This window comes from Canis lupus, chromosome 9 (assembly GCF_011100685.1).
Source record: "Canis lupus familiaris isolate Mischka breed German Shepherd chromosome 9, alternate assembly UU_Cfam_GSD_1.0, whole genome shotgun sequence".
In the NCBI taxonomy this organism is placed as follows: Eukaryota; Metazoa; Chordata; class Mammalia; order Carnivora; family Canidae; genus Canis; species Canis lupus.
Genome location: NC_049230.1, coordinates 17,832,255 through 17,846,518, shown reverse-complemented (window position 1 = coordinate 17,846,518; position 14,264 = coordinate 17,832,255).

Sequence of the window (14,264 nt, the reverse complement as noted above, 5' to 3'; positions counted from 1 at the left end):
GAGGTCAGAGACCAGAAAATAAAAGAAAAAGAACAAAATAAAACAAAAGGACCACTAAAGTGAAAAACAAACTTTAAAACAAAGTAGTAAAAAGGCCCAAAACTACAAAGAAGAAGAAAAATGAAAAAGAAAAAAAGTAAAGAGGAAAAAGAGAAAAGAAGGGGAGGGCTGGGGGATGGTGGTGAAGTGGTAGTGGGAGAGAATGTAGTCTACCTGAGGGGTCCTAGATGGTGATCCTCTTGGTTCTGAGTGTATTTTGTTCTGTCTGTTAGAAGATGCACAATCCCAAATTTATATAAACCAGCAATACTTTTATAAAGCCCCAACATTGACCACCAAAACATAAACAAGATAAAAGATGGGGGCAGAATGGGAAGGAAGAGAGAATATAATCTCACAGAATAAACCAGTACGGTATTCCACTTGGTTCTGGGTGTATGTTGGTCGTATTTTAGAAAGTATTAACTTTCACCATTGTAAAACAAAACAAGGCAGAAAAAACAAAAAACAAAAACCCATATCTCATATATCTACCAAAATTAAACTGAACATGTTGAAGGGAATCCAGAAGTGAAAAATATATTTAAGACATGTAATTGTAGAAATATCAAAGTCAAAAAGGAAACAACTTAAAAATGAGAACTGTAAAATATTGTAGTTAAGGTGGGAAAAGGGAAAAAATATAAGACTAATATATTTAGTATGATATAAAAACCAGTCGTAATGGAAAAAGAAAAAAAAGGGGGGGACCCTCTATTTCTATGTACTATTTTCCCTCGATTTTCTCTCGGACTTGGAGCTTTCCAGCACTGCTTGGTCAGTAAACTTGCTCTTCTCTTGTTTTTCCAGCTGGTCTTCTGGGGGAGGGGTCTGCTAAGCTGATTCTCAAGGAGATGCCCTGCCCAGGTGTCAGGCTCACTGTGACCTGTTTATCCTGTGAGGCCTTTGTTCCCTGGCAGCCCCGCCTCTCCCAGGCACAAGGTAAAACAAAGAGGGAAAACAACAATGGTGGTGGCCAGATTTCCAGCTCTGGAGTGTAGCCCCGTGAGTAACTAACTGCAGTCTCCCAGTCTGCACTGGCCTAGATGCTCCTGGAGGCTGGCGCGGGTGCACTAATCTGCACAGCTTGTGGGTACCCAGCAACAGGAGAGTTCTTGCTGTCCTGTGCTCTCCCTGCTTCTGCCAGTCCCAGGGGGAATGCAGAATCTCCAGCATCCACTTGGGCGGCCTGGGATCCGGGGCCCGGTGATGCTGGATCCACGCTCCTGGCTGTTCCAGGGAATGAAGCACAGCCACCACGGTCTGGAGATGGCCCGCCTAACCCCCGGGCTTCTCCCAAATGCTCCGGAGGGCTGCGGCGCTCCAGCCCCTTTACCTATATCAGACTGCGGTTTGCAGTGAGCTTTTCCCCAGGCGTCCCTCCTTTTATAGTGACTACAGGAATCTTGAGGCTTCACTCCCCTCCTGTGATTCTGCCCCTTTCCCTGCTGAGCACTTTTTCCATTAGAGAAAACAACCACGCAGATTTTAAAGTTCCGGTTTCTCGAGGTCTGGGCTTCCCTGTCCTGGAGGCTTTCATCGCTGCGCTTTAGCCCAGCTACTCGCGATTCCCCTCCCCCACTATTTATTTATTTATTTGTTTGTTTGTTTGTTTGTTTATTTAGCCTTCCTACCTTGTTAGAACCAAAACTTTACTCTCGGTAGCTTTCCAGATGTCCTCTCTTTAAATCTCAGGTCAGATTCGTAGGTGTTCAAGATGTTTTTAAAGTTATCTAGGTAAGTCTGTGGGACCAGGTGAGTTGAGGACCCCTACTATTCTTCCACCACCTTACCGCTCCATCTATTATTTTATTTTTAAGAATTTATTTATTTGAGAGAAAGAGGATGAGTGAGGGGGAGGGGCAAGTGGAGAGGGAGCAGCAGAGACAGACTCTGTACTGAGCAAGGAGCCCAATATGGAGCTGGTTCCCAGGACCCTGAGATCATGACCTGAGCTGAAGGCAGATGTTTAACTGACTGAGGCCCCCAGGCATCCCTATTCACCACTGTTTTAATTGGGATTTTTTGAAAGTATATTTTTCTCTACTGAGGTTCTAATTACTATTTTGCTTTCATGTTCACTAACCTAGGCAGATCAGTTCACTCTTGAGTTACATGATTTATGATTTACTTGAACAAAATATTCATTTTGAGGTTAACTTCCCAACTCTAATTATTTACATAATTTGTATTGTATTCAACTGAATTTTATAAAAATTAATATTTAAAGAGACTTAACATAGAAACATATTAAAGTACAAAAATTATGTCACAAATAGATGATTTTGGGGATACAAATTTTGTGAAGAAAGAGAACCAACCTAAAAAATTGTCACTCTTGGTAAGTTGAAAACTACCTGATTTTTTGTCAAATTTTAAGTGATAAAATACAGAATGTAATATACACAAACCCCTATATCATGAAAAATTTACAAATGAAGGTCTAGATAACAAATACTTACTGAAGAATTATAAGTATGTAGTGACTTAACGAAGTCATGTAACACTTATAGGTACACATATAACAAGTATTAGAACAGAGAACGGGAAAAAAAATATTATTCATATGATTGTTAAATCTAGGCCAAATAGAATCTTTGTTCTTTTTCTTCTGGATCTGTTGAGGCAGGACATTCCAAAAATTGTTTCTTTTCTTTTCTTTCCTTTTCTTTTCTTTTCTTTTCTTTTCTTTTCTTTTCTTTTCTTTTCTTTTCTTTTCTTTTCTTTTCTTTTCTTTTCTTTTCTTTTCTTTCTTTTCTTTTCTTTTCTTTTCTTTTTTTTTTAAGATTTTATTTATTTATTCATGAGAGACACAGAGAGAAGCAGAGACATGGGCAGAGGAAGAAGCAGGCTCCCTGCAAGGAGCTTTATGTGGGACTCAGTTACAGGACCCTGGGATCATGACCTGAGCCAAAGGCAGATGCTCAACCACTGAGCCACCCAGGTGCTCCCAAAAGTTATTTCTAACTAACTAGAAAATCAGCTAGCTAAGTTAGCAAAGCATGAAAATATCCATCAGTTTTATGGGGCTGCTGGAAATTTTCAGAAACAAAGATGATAACACCTAGTGGGTGTAAAACTCATTATTTGAGTATATGCTTCCTTGGGTCACATTTCAACTAACCTTGCCTTCTCCAGTAAATTCACATCTCCATCCTGACAGACATATTATGAGGAAAGCTTTTACCTAAATGGGAAGTTCAAGGTCTATTTGTCCTCAGGATTATAACTGGGGATCTATGCTTGAGACTTAATCTTTCAGAAAACATTTTAAGCTCAATCCTGATGGTAACTCCCCAGATGACAGATCACCAATAAGCAGTAATTTAAAAATTCTAACTCTGATTTTTAAAAAGAAGGATGAATCATTCAACATGTCCATGGTATTTCATGTATACTTTTTTTTAATCTAACAGTGTTTGTCATTGTCTTGATTTTAAATTATTATTTAAAAATGAGAAACAGAAATCAATGGCAATACTAGAAGATAGTCCCAAATAATGGCTATATTTCCCACATCATTCTACTTATTTTAGCAATGTTTTTAAAATTCCATAACCTCAGAAAGACAAAGAATAGTATTCTGTTATGAAACCTGGGGGTTCCACATTTAATCTCACTTTTCCTGTTTTTCTTATTTCATTGCAAGTAAAGAAAATAAGACAATGAAGACCACTTACATATTCTTTCTGGTACACTAAGTGGTAAAAATTAGAGTAAATTAAATAAATTAACAAAAATATATTTGAGGGAATAGTGTCTACCTTACATAATGATGGAATTAAATGTGCCTCAATAGGATAAGCAAGTATTGATTCCTCTAAGGTTATAAGATGGTTAAGTAATGTTCCAGACAGTTACTTCTTAGCTCTACTATAATGTTCTCAGACTAATATTGAACTTTTGCTTATTTACTTTGAGAATTCTTTTAGCCCCCATTCAGAATTTACTAAAATTTATTCAATGTTAGACTACCTTTAGCCCATCAAAGGATATTAGAACTTTGGGACAGTCCTTGGATCATGGAGTCTGGCTCAGGAATGTGTGGATTTAAGCAGAAGCTCAAGTGGTGCTGCTGGGCCTTCAGGCATTCCACACATTCAGGCCTGAGTGATCCTTTTCCCTTCTGGGATATCTGGAAGACATGGTCTTGTTCATTTGCTGTAGGAAATAAGTCCTACACTTCACATTCCTCCTTTATTCTGTCTTTTTAAATGTTCTTGAAGATGGTAGGGACAGAAATGCTATTTTAATAACTTCCTGCTAAGAGCTGATGCAGTTGATAGAGGATGTGATTCCTGATCTTGGGGTGGTGGGCTCAAGGCCTAGAGCTTAGTAAAAAAATAAAATAAAATAATTTCCCACTTTGGGCTATGTTCTATAATTTTTAAAAAATTTTTCCTGTGTTAAAGTTTCTTCTATTTTATGCATCTCATTCTCTTCCCCCCACAGCACTGTCTTCCTCTAATTCTGTCCAGGTCTAATAGTGGCACTGGCCATATTCCAGGCAGAAATAAAGTTGCTGAAAATATCAAGGAGCAAAACATGTTTACATGTAGTCTGAGTCACCTTTAATATTTCCATCTTCTTAATGCCAGAGTTTTCAGAGATTCTTTTATAGAAGCCCATACTAACCAATTCAAATATATCTTAAATACTCACCATCAACTGGTAGATCATGTATCAGATCATTAATTTCCTTTTCTGAAAAGTTCATCCCCATATTTTGCAAAGGAGTACCACTTTATTGACATCAATAATCTCTTCTGTGGGAAAAAAAGAATATAGGAAAAACTTATTAACTCCAAAATGTGACCATTGATATTATTTATGGTGCATTCTGATTATTTGCCTCATGAGAAACACCAAGATTCAATAAAGTCCATTCATAAATATTAAAGGGGTCAATAAGACTGTTAGAATTAGAATAGAAATCTTCTAGGTGATTGGGAAATTTTTAAATCATTTACACCAAAGGTAAAATCAAAATATGGTTAACAATTAGGTTTTTTTTTTTCTGAACTTTTAGACACCTTAACTTTATTTTTAAAATTTTTTTAAAAAAGATTTTATTTATTTATTCATGAGAGACAGAGAGAGAGAGAGAGAAGTAGAGACACAGGCAGAGAGAGAGAGAAGCAGGCTCTATGCAGGGAGCCCAACGCCGGACTCGACCCCAGGTCTCCAGGATCACACCCCGGGCCAAAGGCAGCGCTAAACCAACTGGGCCACTGGAGCTGCCCGACACCTTAACTTCAGACAAAAATCTGTACTCACATTCTGTTTCCATTTATGTGGAGGCCTATGTTATTCAGACCAATCTTTCTGCTAAAAACTGAAATCTTTGATAAAATGTAAAAAGCATTGGGGCACCTGAGTGGCTCAGTCAAAGTGTCTGCCTTTGGCTCGGGTCATGATCCCAGGGTTCTGGGATCAAACCCCACATTGGACTCTCTACTCAGTGGGGAGCCTGCTGCTGCTTCTCCTCCCTGCTTGTACTCTCTGGTACTATCTCTGTCTCTCTCAAATAATAAATAAAATCTTTAAAAACAAAGCATGTCCTCAAAAGTATTGAAAAGCTGGTAAGAGAGTAAGGAATTACTACTGCAAAATCTAATGGAAAGCAAGAACCTAGAGAAGTGAGCAGAACATTGTTACTGTTTTTGCTCAAATGATATTTGCTCCATCTGGATTTGAACTGTAATGGTTTGCCTCATAGAGTGTGGGTGATTCTGTCCAAATGCCCAGCAGAAGCAAGTATTCCCTAGGAATGTACTTCCATCCTTAGCCTCAAAGGGTTCTTTCAATAATTACCCAAGGAAAATCTCTCACAGTCAAAAGAATGCAGAATAAAACAAGTTACCTAAGAGAGAATAAGCATAAATAATAGGCAGTAGCAACATGCTTACAAAAACTTCAGATTTAGAAATTATCGGGCACAAATCATAAAACTATAATGGTTACTATGTTTAAAGCAATGGAAAACAAGCTACAAAATACCTGCAAGAAACGGGAAACAATACAAAATGACCTACTTTAGCTGAAAAAGAAAAAAAAAATACAAATGAAAAGAAGAGGGAATGATGAGGAAGGAGGGAGGAAGGAAATGGTCATCTGTACAGGAACATGAAGGGGACCCTGAGCCATATGGAATTCATCTTCCACCCACTAGTGAATCTACGGTTACAGGCAAGTCCTTGGGGCAACCATTGACTTAGTGCCAAACAGAGGTGCTGTCTTTCTTTCCTGAGCTTCTTAGTGGGTGACTCAGGATGTCTATGGGGCACTCTTGTTATGCACAACTACTGAGGCACGTATGACATCATCTGCACCCCTGGAGGCCCAAGCTAGAGCCAAATGAATACATCACCACATGGTCTAATCTTGACTCAGAATAATGCAAATCTATAGTGAATGTGGAATATTTTGATGTTAAATTTAAATTGGAAAGGATGGTCAATATTGCTGTACCAAAGAAAACAATAAATAATAGTGTACTATATGCCTTCATATTTCTTCATTATATTGGAATTTTTAACTTGGCAAGATAATAAACATGTACATGTGATAAGTCCTCTGATATCCTAAGTGGTTTCTAAACCTTAAAAAATCAAACTTCTTCTCATTAGGAAATACTTAACACAGCAAATGGAAGATGGGGGAAAAAAAGAAAAACCAAATACCTTACTATTAAAAATCATACAAAAAATATGTTTCCATAAAGAATAGCCAGAGCCAAGGTAGGGGGGTGGGCATGAGGAGCCGTGTGTGTGTGTGTGTGTGTGTTTGTGTGTGTGTATGAGGGCTGGGGAGTGAGGTGTTAGATCTATCAATATTAAAAGATTATAAAGCTATTAATATATTCAAAGCAATTTGGAACATGAATAAGCAAACCAACAGAACAGAATGTAAATTCCCAAAATAGACAAATGCATATAGAAATCAAATATATAATTAGGATGGCATCTCAAAATGAAGGGAGTGGTGACAAACTTTTAAGTAAACGATTTTGGACAACTATAGAGCCATTTCAAAAAGGTAAATGAGATCTGTATTTCCTGATGGAATGGAATGTGAAGTACATAGTATTACTTATGAAGTAACTCCTGGGATGGAGTTTCATATCAGGCTTCCTATGGGGAGCCTGCCTTTTCCTCTGCTTATGTCTGCCTTTCTCTGTGTGTCTCTCATGAATAAATAAATAAAACCCTTTTTTTTTTAAAGAAAAGAATTCTGGAGGTGGGTGGTGGTAGGGGTGGCATGGTCGCATAAAAATGTGAATGTATTTAATACCACTGAACCATACACGTAAAAATGGTTAAGACAGTAAATTTTATGTTATGTATATTTTACAACAATAAATAAATTGAAAATAAAAAAGAATGGAATACTGATACATGCTACAATATGGATGAACCTGAAAACTATATAGTAAGTGAAATAAGCTAGTCACAAAGACCACATACTATCCCATTTATATGAAATGTCCAAAACAGCCAAATCTATAGAGACAGAAAATAGATTAGTGGCTGCCTGGGACTTACAGCGTGGTGGGAAGAATAAAAGGGTGGGAGTTATAGGGTATGGGGTTTCTTTCTGCGGTGATTTGGACACTCATCAAGTCCTTTGATAACTCTATTAACCATAATGATATTGTGATTAGTCCCCAAAAAGTAAATTATAACCCAAAAAGGCAGATCCAATGACTCAGACTAGAAGGACATGGGGCTAAAATGGGGAGATGGCAAAGAGGAAATTAGAAGCAAGTAAGAAAACAAGTTTTGGTCTGTATCTCTGCATTGTATATGAAACTGTCTTCCTACCATGTCACTGAGAATTGAATAGACAGCAGTGGATTACAAACTTGCCTGAGAACATGGGTTCCTAAATGCAAACAAGGTAATAGTACTTCCTATAATGTCAGAAGATGATTGTGTGTGGGATAACTATGAGAGCATCTGGTACTAACAATTGGTAAAAGATTAGTATAAAGCTTTTGATTAAGTACAAAAGTCAGCAAATATTCAAGACATCTATCAATAGTCTACCCTAAATTACCAGTTTACTTCTCATTTGGTATAGAAACTCCTTTCATTTATTCTATTCATTAATTATTTATTATGTGCTTAATATGTAAAAGATACTCTGTTGGGAGGGATAAAGATGCACACTGAAGGATCAGGCATGGTCTCTGCCAAAAGAAGCTCTCATTTTTAAGAAGGGAAGAGTGGTACTCGTTCGTAATACAACTAGTTAAGTCAGTGCAAGGTGAGTAAAATGTTGCCTCTCAGGATTTTAGCTTATATTACTAGGATAATAATGATGCTACCAAAATTGTGAAAGAGTATGAAAACAAGAGCCAGAATTTCTCAACTACTGGAAATGCCATTGGCACCTTCTTCAGGAACAATTCTTCATCATGTTGAAAAGTCATATGAATTGCAAGGCACTTAGTATCCCTGACACTCAAGGAATTTAATGCTAACAATGCCCACCCTTACAATCACTTGGTGACAGCCATTTGTGACAACCAAATATGCCCTCAACCTATTTCTAAAAGCCCCATGTGGCTACTTCGGTCAAATACCACAATGAAAACTATGAACTCAGTTTCAGACAAAGTCTATGATGTCTGAGGGATGGTCATAGAAATGTCCTATAGAAATTCAAATACAAAATTCAATATTTGAATGAGAAAACTGATCTGAAGATATTAATCTGTACATTCTTAGAATATAGGGACATGGGAGGAAAAGAAGTTTTTCTAGAGAGAGTGTTAAATGAAACAATGAATTGAAGACAGAGCTTCATTCTGCTCCCTGGGATTTATAAAAATGAAAAAATAGGACTTATTTTTACATTAGGAATTAATTCTTCCTGAAGATCTACAAAATATCTTCTGAGTACCAATGTCACTAGTTTTAGAAATTCTCAGATGCAGGTTCACAAGCACAAACTCCCTTTGAAGGTACAGTCATTTCTCAAATACTCACCATTAAGTAGCAGGTTTTCTGTTGGTTTTTCCTGTTCCTTTTCTGGGAGCTTAATTCTCATTTCTCCCAGAACGCTGTCCGAATTACTCACATTAACCTTTCCTCCTTAGGAAAGCAATAGGGATAGAAAATGAGAAAAATTGAATGTTTCCAAAATATTAAAAATGCATTTGCCTGTGTATTATTAATTAGCCTGTGCTAATGCTATAAAAATAGAGAAAATATAACTCCTATCTTTGTATTATCATTTAACATTTTTAAAAAATTTAAATTCAATTTGTCAACATATATCATTTAACATTTAAAAAAGGACTATCAAGACTCATTTGACTTTTCTAATTATTCAGAAAAGTTTAATAGGATGGATAAACTGGAACCTATTTCCTTTTACCTTATCTTATGACAACCTGAGAGCAAAATGTGCCTAAGGTATAATTTAGCACCCAGAGCTGTTGGACCACAGATCACATTGTTCCAAATAAGAACAAGTAGTCATTCTCATTTGTCTAAACTTCCAGATCATTTCTGCTGAGCAATTGCTAATCCTTCACTTCAATGTTTGCTGTGTAGACCTTTATTTGATTTCTTAATTTAAGATTTTCTCATTTTATTTCCACTCTCCCTGTCCTCCGTTTTCTTTTCCCTGACTCTTCTCTGACTTTTTGTGGACTTTAGAAACCTCAGCATTGCTTATGATTCACAGTGAAAACAGTTGCTGATATAATAAATTTAACATAAGGTTTTAGGATGGCATTTATTTCTATTTAGAGATGTGTTCTTCTGTGGGTTTTTAAAATGTCTTCTTTGTGCCAAATTAGTAGCTTTAGAGATTCTTTCCATCACTTCATAAACCCAAGACTTCCCGAGTGGCTCAATGTTGTGTTAAATGCTCAGTGTTAATTTGCATGTTCAGGCTCAGATTTTTAAATTCCTTTTCTGTGAAATTCAACCTGTTTTCCAGAAGATTGTACAATTTTTTGATTATTAATCATCCCTACCTCCTTAGGAAATCGAGAGGAAGAAGACCAAAATTTAGTGACTCTTAAATGTGACCTAAACTATTAAATCCTATATAATACAATTATAAGTTTTAGTACAAAGACTACAGCTAAATAAATTCTTTGAATATTTAAAAGATATTCAATAACAGAGTTAGAATAAAATCTCTTTCCTTGATCAGTCCATATAGCAGAAAGCTTTAAAGGAAATCAATGAACTCCTCAGTGAAGTATAGTAGTGGGGATAACAAATTTCATACTTTCACCTAATAAGTGTGATTTTTAAAAAATTTTATTTAAATTCAATTTGCCAATTGAATTTATTATATGTAGTATAACACTCAGTGCTCATCTCATCATGTGAACTTAATTATCATCACCCAGTTACCCCATCCCCTCACCCACCTCCTCTTCTGCAACCCTTTGTTTGTTTCCCAGAGTTAGGAGTCTCTAAGGTTTGTCTTCCTCTCTTCTCTAATTTTTCACCACTCAGTTTCCCCCCCTTCCCTTAATAAGTGTGTTTTTGTTGACGATACCCAGAGAAAGTTTTCTTTTTCTGAGTAAATTTCCTTAAACATTATTAATTTTTTGTTTATTAATCACTCTTCAGGCTAGCCTTATTTTCTTCTTTGCCATAAATTATAAAATTTCAATAAATTATGGAACTCTGTCCTCCAAGATATAATGTAGACTGTCTGCAAAAGTACAGATGGATTAAAAGAAGCATAAATGTGCTATCAAAATATTTGAAAGGTGGCAAGTATCAAAATTTAATATTTTATGTCTTTTTTCATCTTTAAAGACCTTCATTGCACAGCAAAGGAGACCATCAACAAGACATGAAGACAACCTAATGAATGGGAGAAGATACTTGTAAATTATGTATCTAATAAGGGGTTAAAATCCAAAATATATAAAGAACTCATTCAACCGAACACCAAAACAAATATACAAACAATTAAAAATATACCTGCCCTATGACCCAGCAATTGCACTGTTGGGGATTTACCCCAAAGATACAAATGCAATGAAATGCCAGGACACCTGCACCCCGATGTTTATAGCAGCAATGGCCACGATAGCCAAACTGTGGAAGGAGCCTCGGTGTCCAACGAAAGATGAATGGATAAAGAAGATGTGGTTTATGTATACAATGGAATATTACTCAGCTATTAGAAATGACAAATACCCACCATTTGCTTCAACGTGGATGGAACTGGAGGGTATTATGCTGAGTGAAGTAAGTCAGTCGGAGAAGGACAAACATTATATGTTCTCATTCATTTGGGGAATATAAATAATAGTGAAAGGGAATATAAGGGAAGGGAGAAGAAATGTGTGGGAAATATCAGAAAGGGAGACAGAACGTAAAGACTGCTAACTCTGGGAAACGAACTAGGGGTGGTAGAAGGGGAGGAGGGCGGGGGGTGGGAGTGAATGGGTGACGGGCACTGGGGGTTATTCTGTATGTTAGTAAATTGAACACCAATAAAAAATAAATTAAAAAAAAAACAAAAAAAAACAAATATACAAACAAAAACCAGGCCAAACAAATAGTCTGATTTAAAAATGGGCAGAGGACTTGAATAGATACTTTTCAAAAAAAAGACATACAGATGGCCAACAGACACATGAAAAGATGCTCAGCATCTCTCATTATCAGGGAAATGCAAATCAAAGCCAAAATGAGTTATCACTTCATGCCAATCAGAATGGCTAGATTAAAAAAAGATAAGAAATAGTAAGTGTTGGTGTAGATGAGGAGAAAAGGGAGCTCTTGTGTACTACTGGTGGAAATGTAAATTGATGCAGCCACTCTGGGAAATGTAGGGAAGTTCCTCCAAAAACTAAAAATAGAAGTACCATTTGATCTAGTAATTCCACTTCTGGGTATTTATGAGAAAAAATAAGAAAACACTAACTTGAAAAGATATAAGTGCCACTATGATTATTGTAGCATTACTTATAATAGCCAAGAAATGGAAGCACCTAAATGTCCATTGGTAGATGAATGGATAAAGAAGATAATGAATGAATACACACACACACACACACACACACACACACACTGGAATACTACTCAGCCATAAAAATTAACAAAATCTTGTCATTAATGACAACACAGATGGTATTATGCTAAGGGGAAAAGTGAGACAGAGAAATACAAATGCTATATTTTGCTTACATATGGAATGTAAAAAAACAAAGCAAATAACAAACTCATAAATATAGAGAACTGGTGGTTGCCTGAGTAGAGGTGGGTGGAGGATAGGTGAAACAGGTGAAGAAGATTAAGAGGCACAAGCTTCCAGTTATAAAGAAAATAAGTCACAGGGATAAAGAGCATAGTATAGGGAATATAATCAATAATGACTCTAAGGTGTTACCTGTGATAGCTTTTACTCCATCCATTCCATCTGTTAAGATACTGACACCAAACTTCCCATTAGCTGTAAAAAAAAAAAAAAAAAAAAAAAAAAAAAAAAAGACTTAGTTGGAATCCAGAAAAAGAGCTTTAGAGTAAAAACATAAAGTTCCTATGCTGTGAAAAAACTCCAGGGAGAATCTAGTATTCCCACTATTTTATTTGAGTACATTTTCAATTCTTAATTTCGGGCGTACTAGGATTCAGTCTGAATTAGCAAAATGAACTCTGAGAGTCTAGGAAAAACATTTTGTGGTGCCACACTAGTTCATAAACTCTATAGGACAATTCATGCTGTCCATGTTTTCTCTGGAAACTCTGTTCTGGCAGGGATACAGAACTCATGAAAGTACCAAGAGTAAAAAAAGACAAGACCATAATTCTGATCTCATGTCTTTTACTAATAATGTACTTTCTGTTCTTTTTAATCACTGTGTCCATTTCAGAATGGCTGATGACTAATTATTACTTTACCACTGCATCAATGGCTACTAGTTCTTTGTTACTCCATGTGATTTTTTTCTTATTCTTTTCTTCTTATTTCAGTTTATCTCTTGATTCATCTTCCCAGACTCATTAATTCTCTATTCATTCATTAATTCATAATAAAAGGAGACAGAGAGAAAATCTCACTCCAAGGAACCACCGAACAGACCAATTAATGCCAGTTCTTAGGAATTAAGACTTTGAAACCGCTCCACTCCCCCCACTGTTCCCTCCAGTGGCTTCCAGGCTACTAGTTCTCCCTGCAAATAAATAATGTTACTTTTCAAAACTATTATGGAGCTGTCAGAGGATGGGAATAGGGCAAATTAAAATGTCACAAAGCTCACTATTCTCACAGAGATTCAGTCTTTTTAAAATAAATGGTCCCCAGATTGCAGCAAAACTTTGGTTAATTTTCAGGCCTGAAAATGTTAATTTTGATAATTTGCCAATTTTCTAATTGCTTTTTATGGAGGAGAGGATTTTTTTGGTGGGTCTTACTCTGCCTTTTTTCTGACATCCCCAAGTGAGTTTCTGAAGCTAAAAATTACTTTGTCTGGCAATTTTTGATAGCTCCACCTAACTGTTTTTTTCCTGATATCCCAGTGAATCTTAAAAGCATAAAGAAAATAAGCAAATAAGGATCCCTGGGTGGCGCAGCAGTTTGGTGCCTGCCTTTGGCTCAGGGCACGATCCTGGAGACCCGGGATCGAATCCCACGTCGGGCTCCCGGTGCATGGAGCCTGCTTATCCCTCTGCCTATGTCTCTGCCTCTCTCTCTCTCTGTGACTATCATAAATAAATAAATAAATAAATAAATAAATAAATAAATAAATAAATAATTTAAAAAAAAGAAAAGAAGCAAATAAAAAACTAACTACATTATTCATTGGTACACAATAGTACTGGAAAATTAAGGAATTATTTAATAAAAAATATCTTTTGGAAAAAAACCCTCACTCTATTAGAAGGGTATGAAACTTATGGCAAAGATATGACTAACTAGCATTTGAATCATAGGAAAAAACATATTTAGGGATGTCTGGTGGCTCAGTGGTTGAGAGTCTGCCTTTGGCTCAGGTCGTGATCCCAGAGTCCTGGATGGAGTCCCACATCAGGCTTCCACAGGGACCCTGCTTCTCCCTCTGCTTATGTCTTTGCCTCCCTGTGTGTGTCTCTCATGAATAAATAAATTTTAAAAAAAAGAAAAAAATTTACATGTAAGCAGTATTCAGTAAAATGTTTCTAGGTGATATTGCTTGATCTCACTGGATTGTGTCTAGCTAAATATTCTATTTTAGTTTATTTAAAGTGGGGATCACT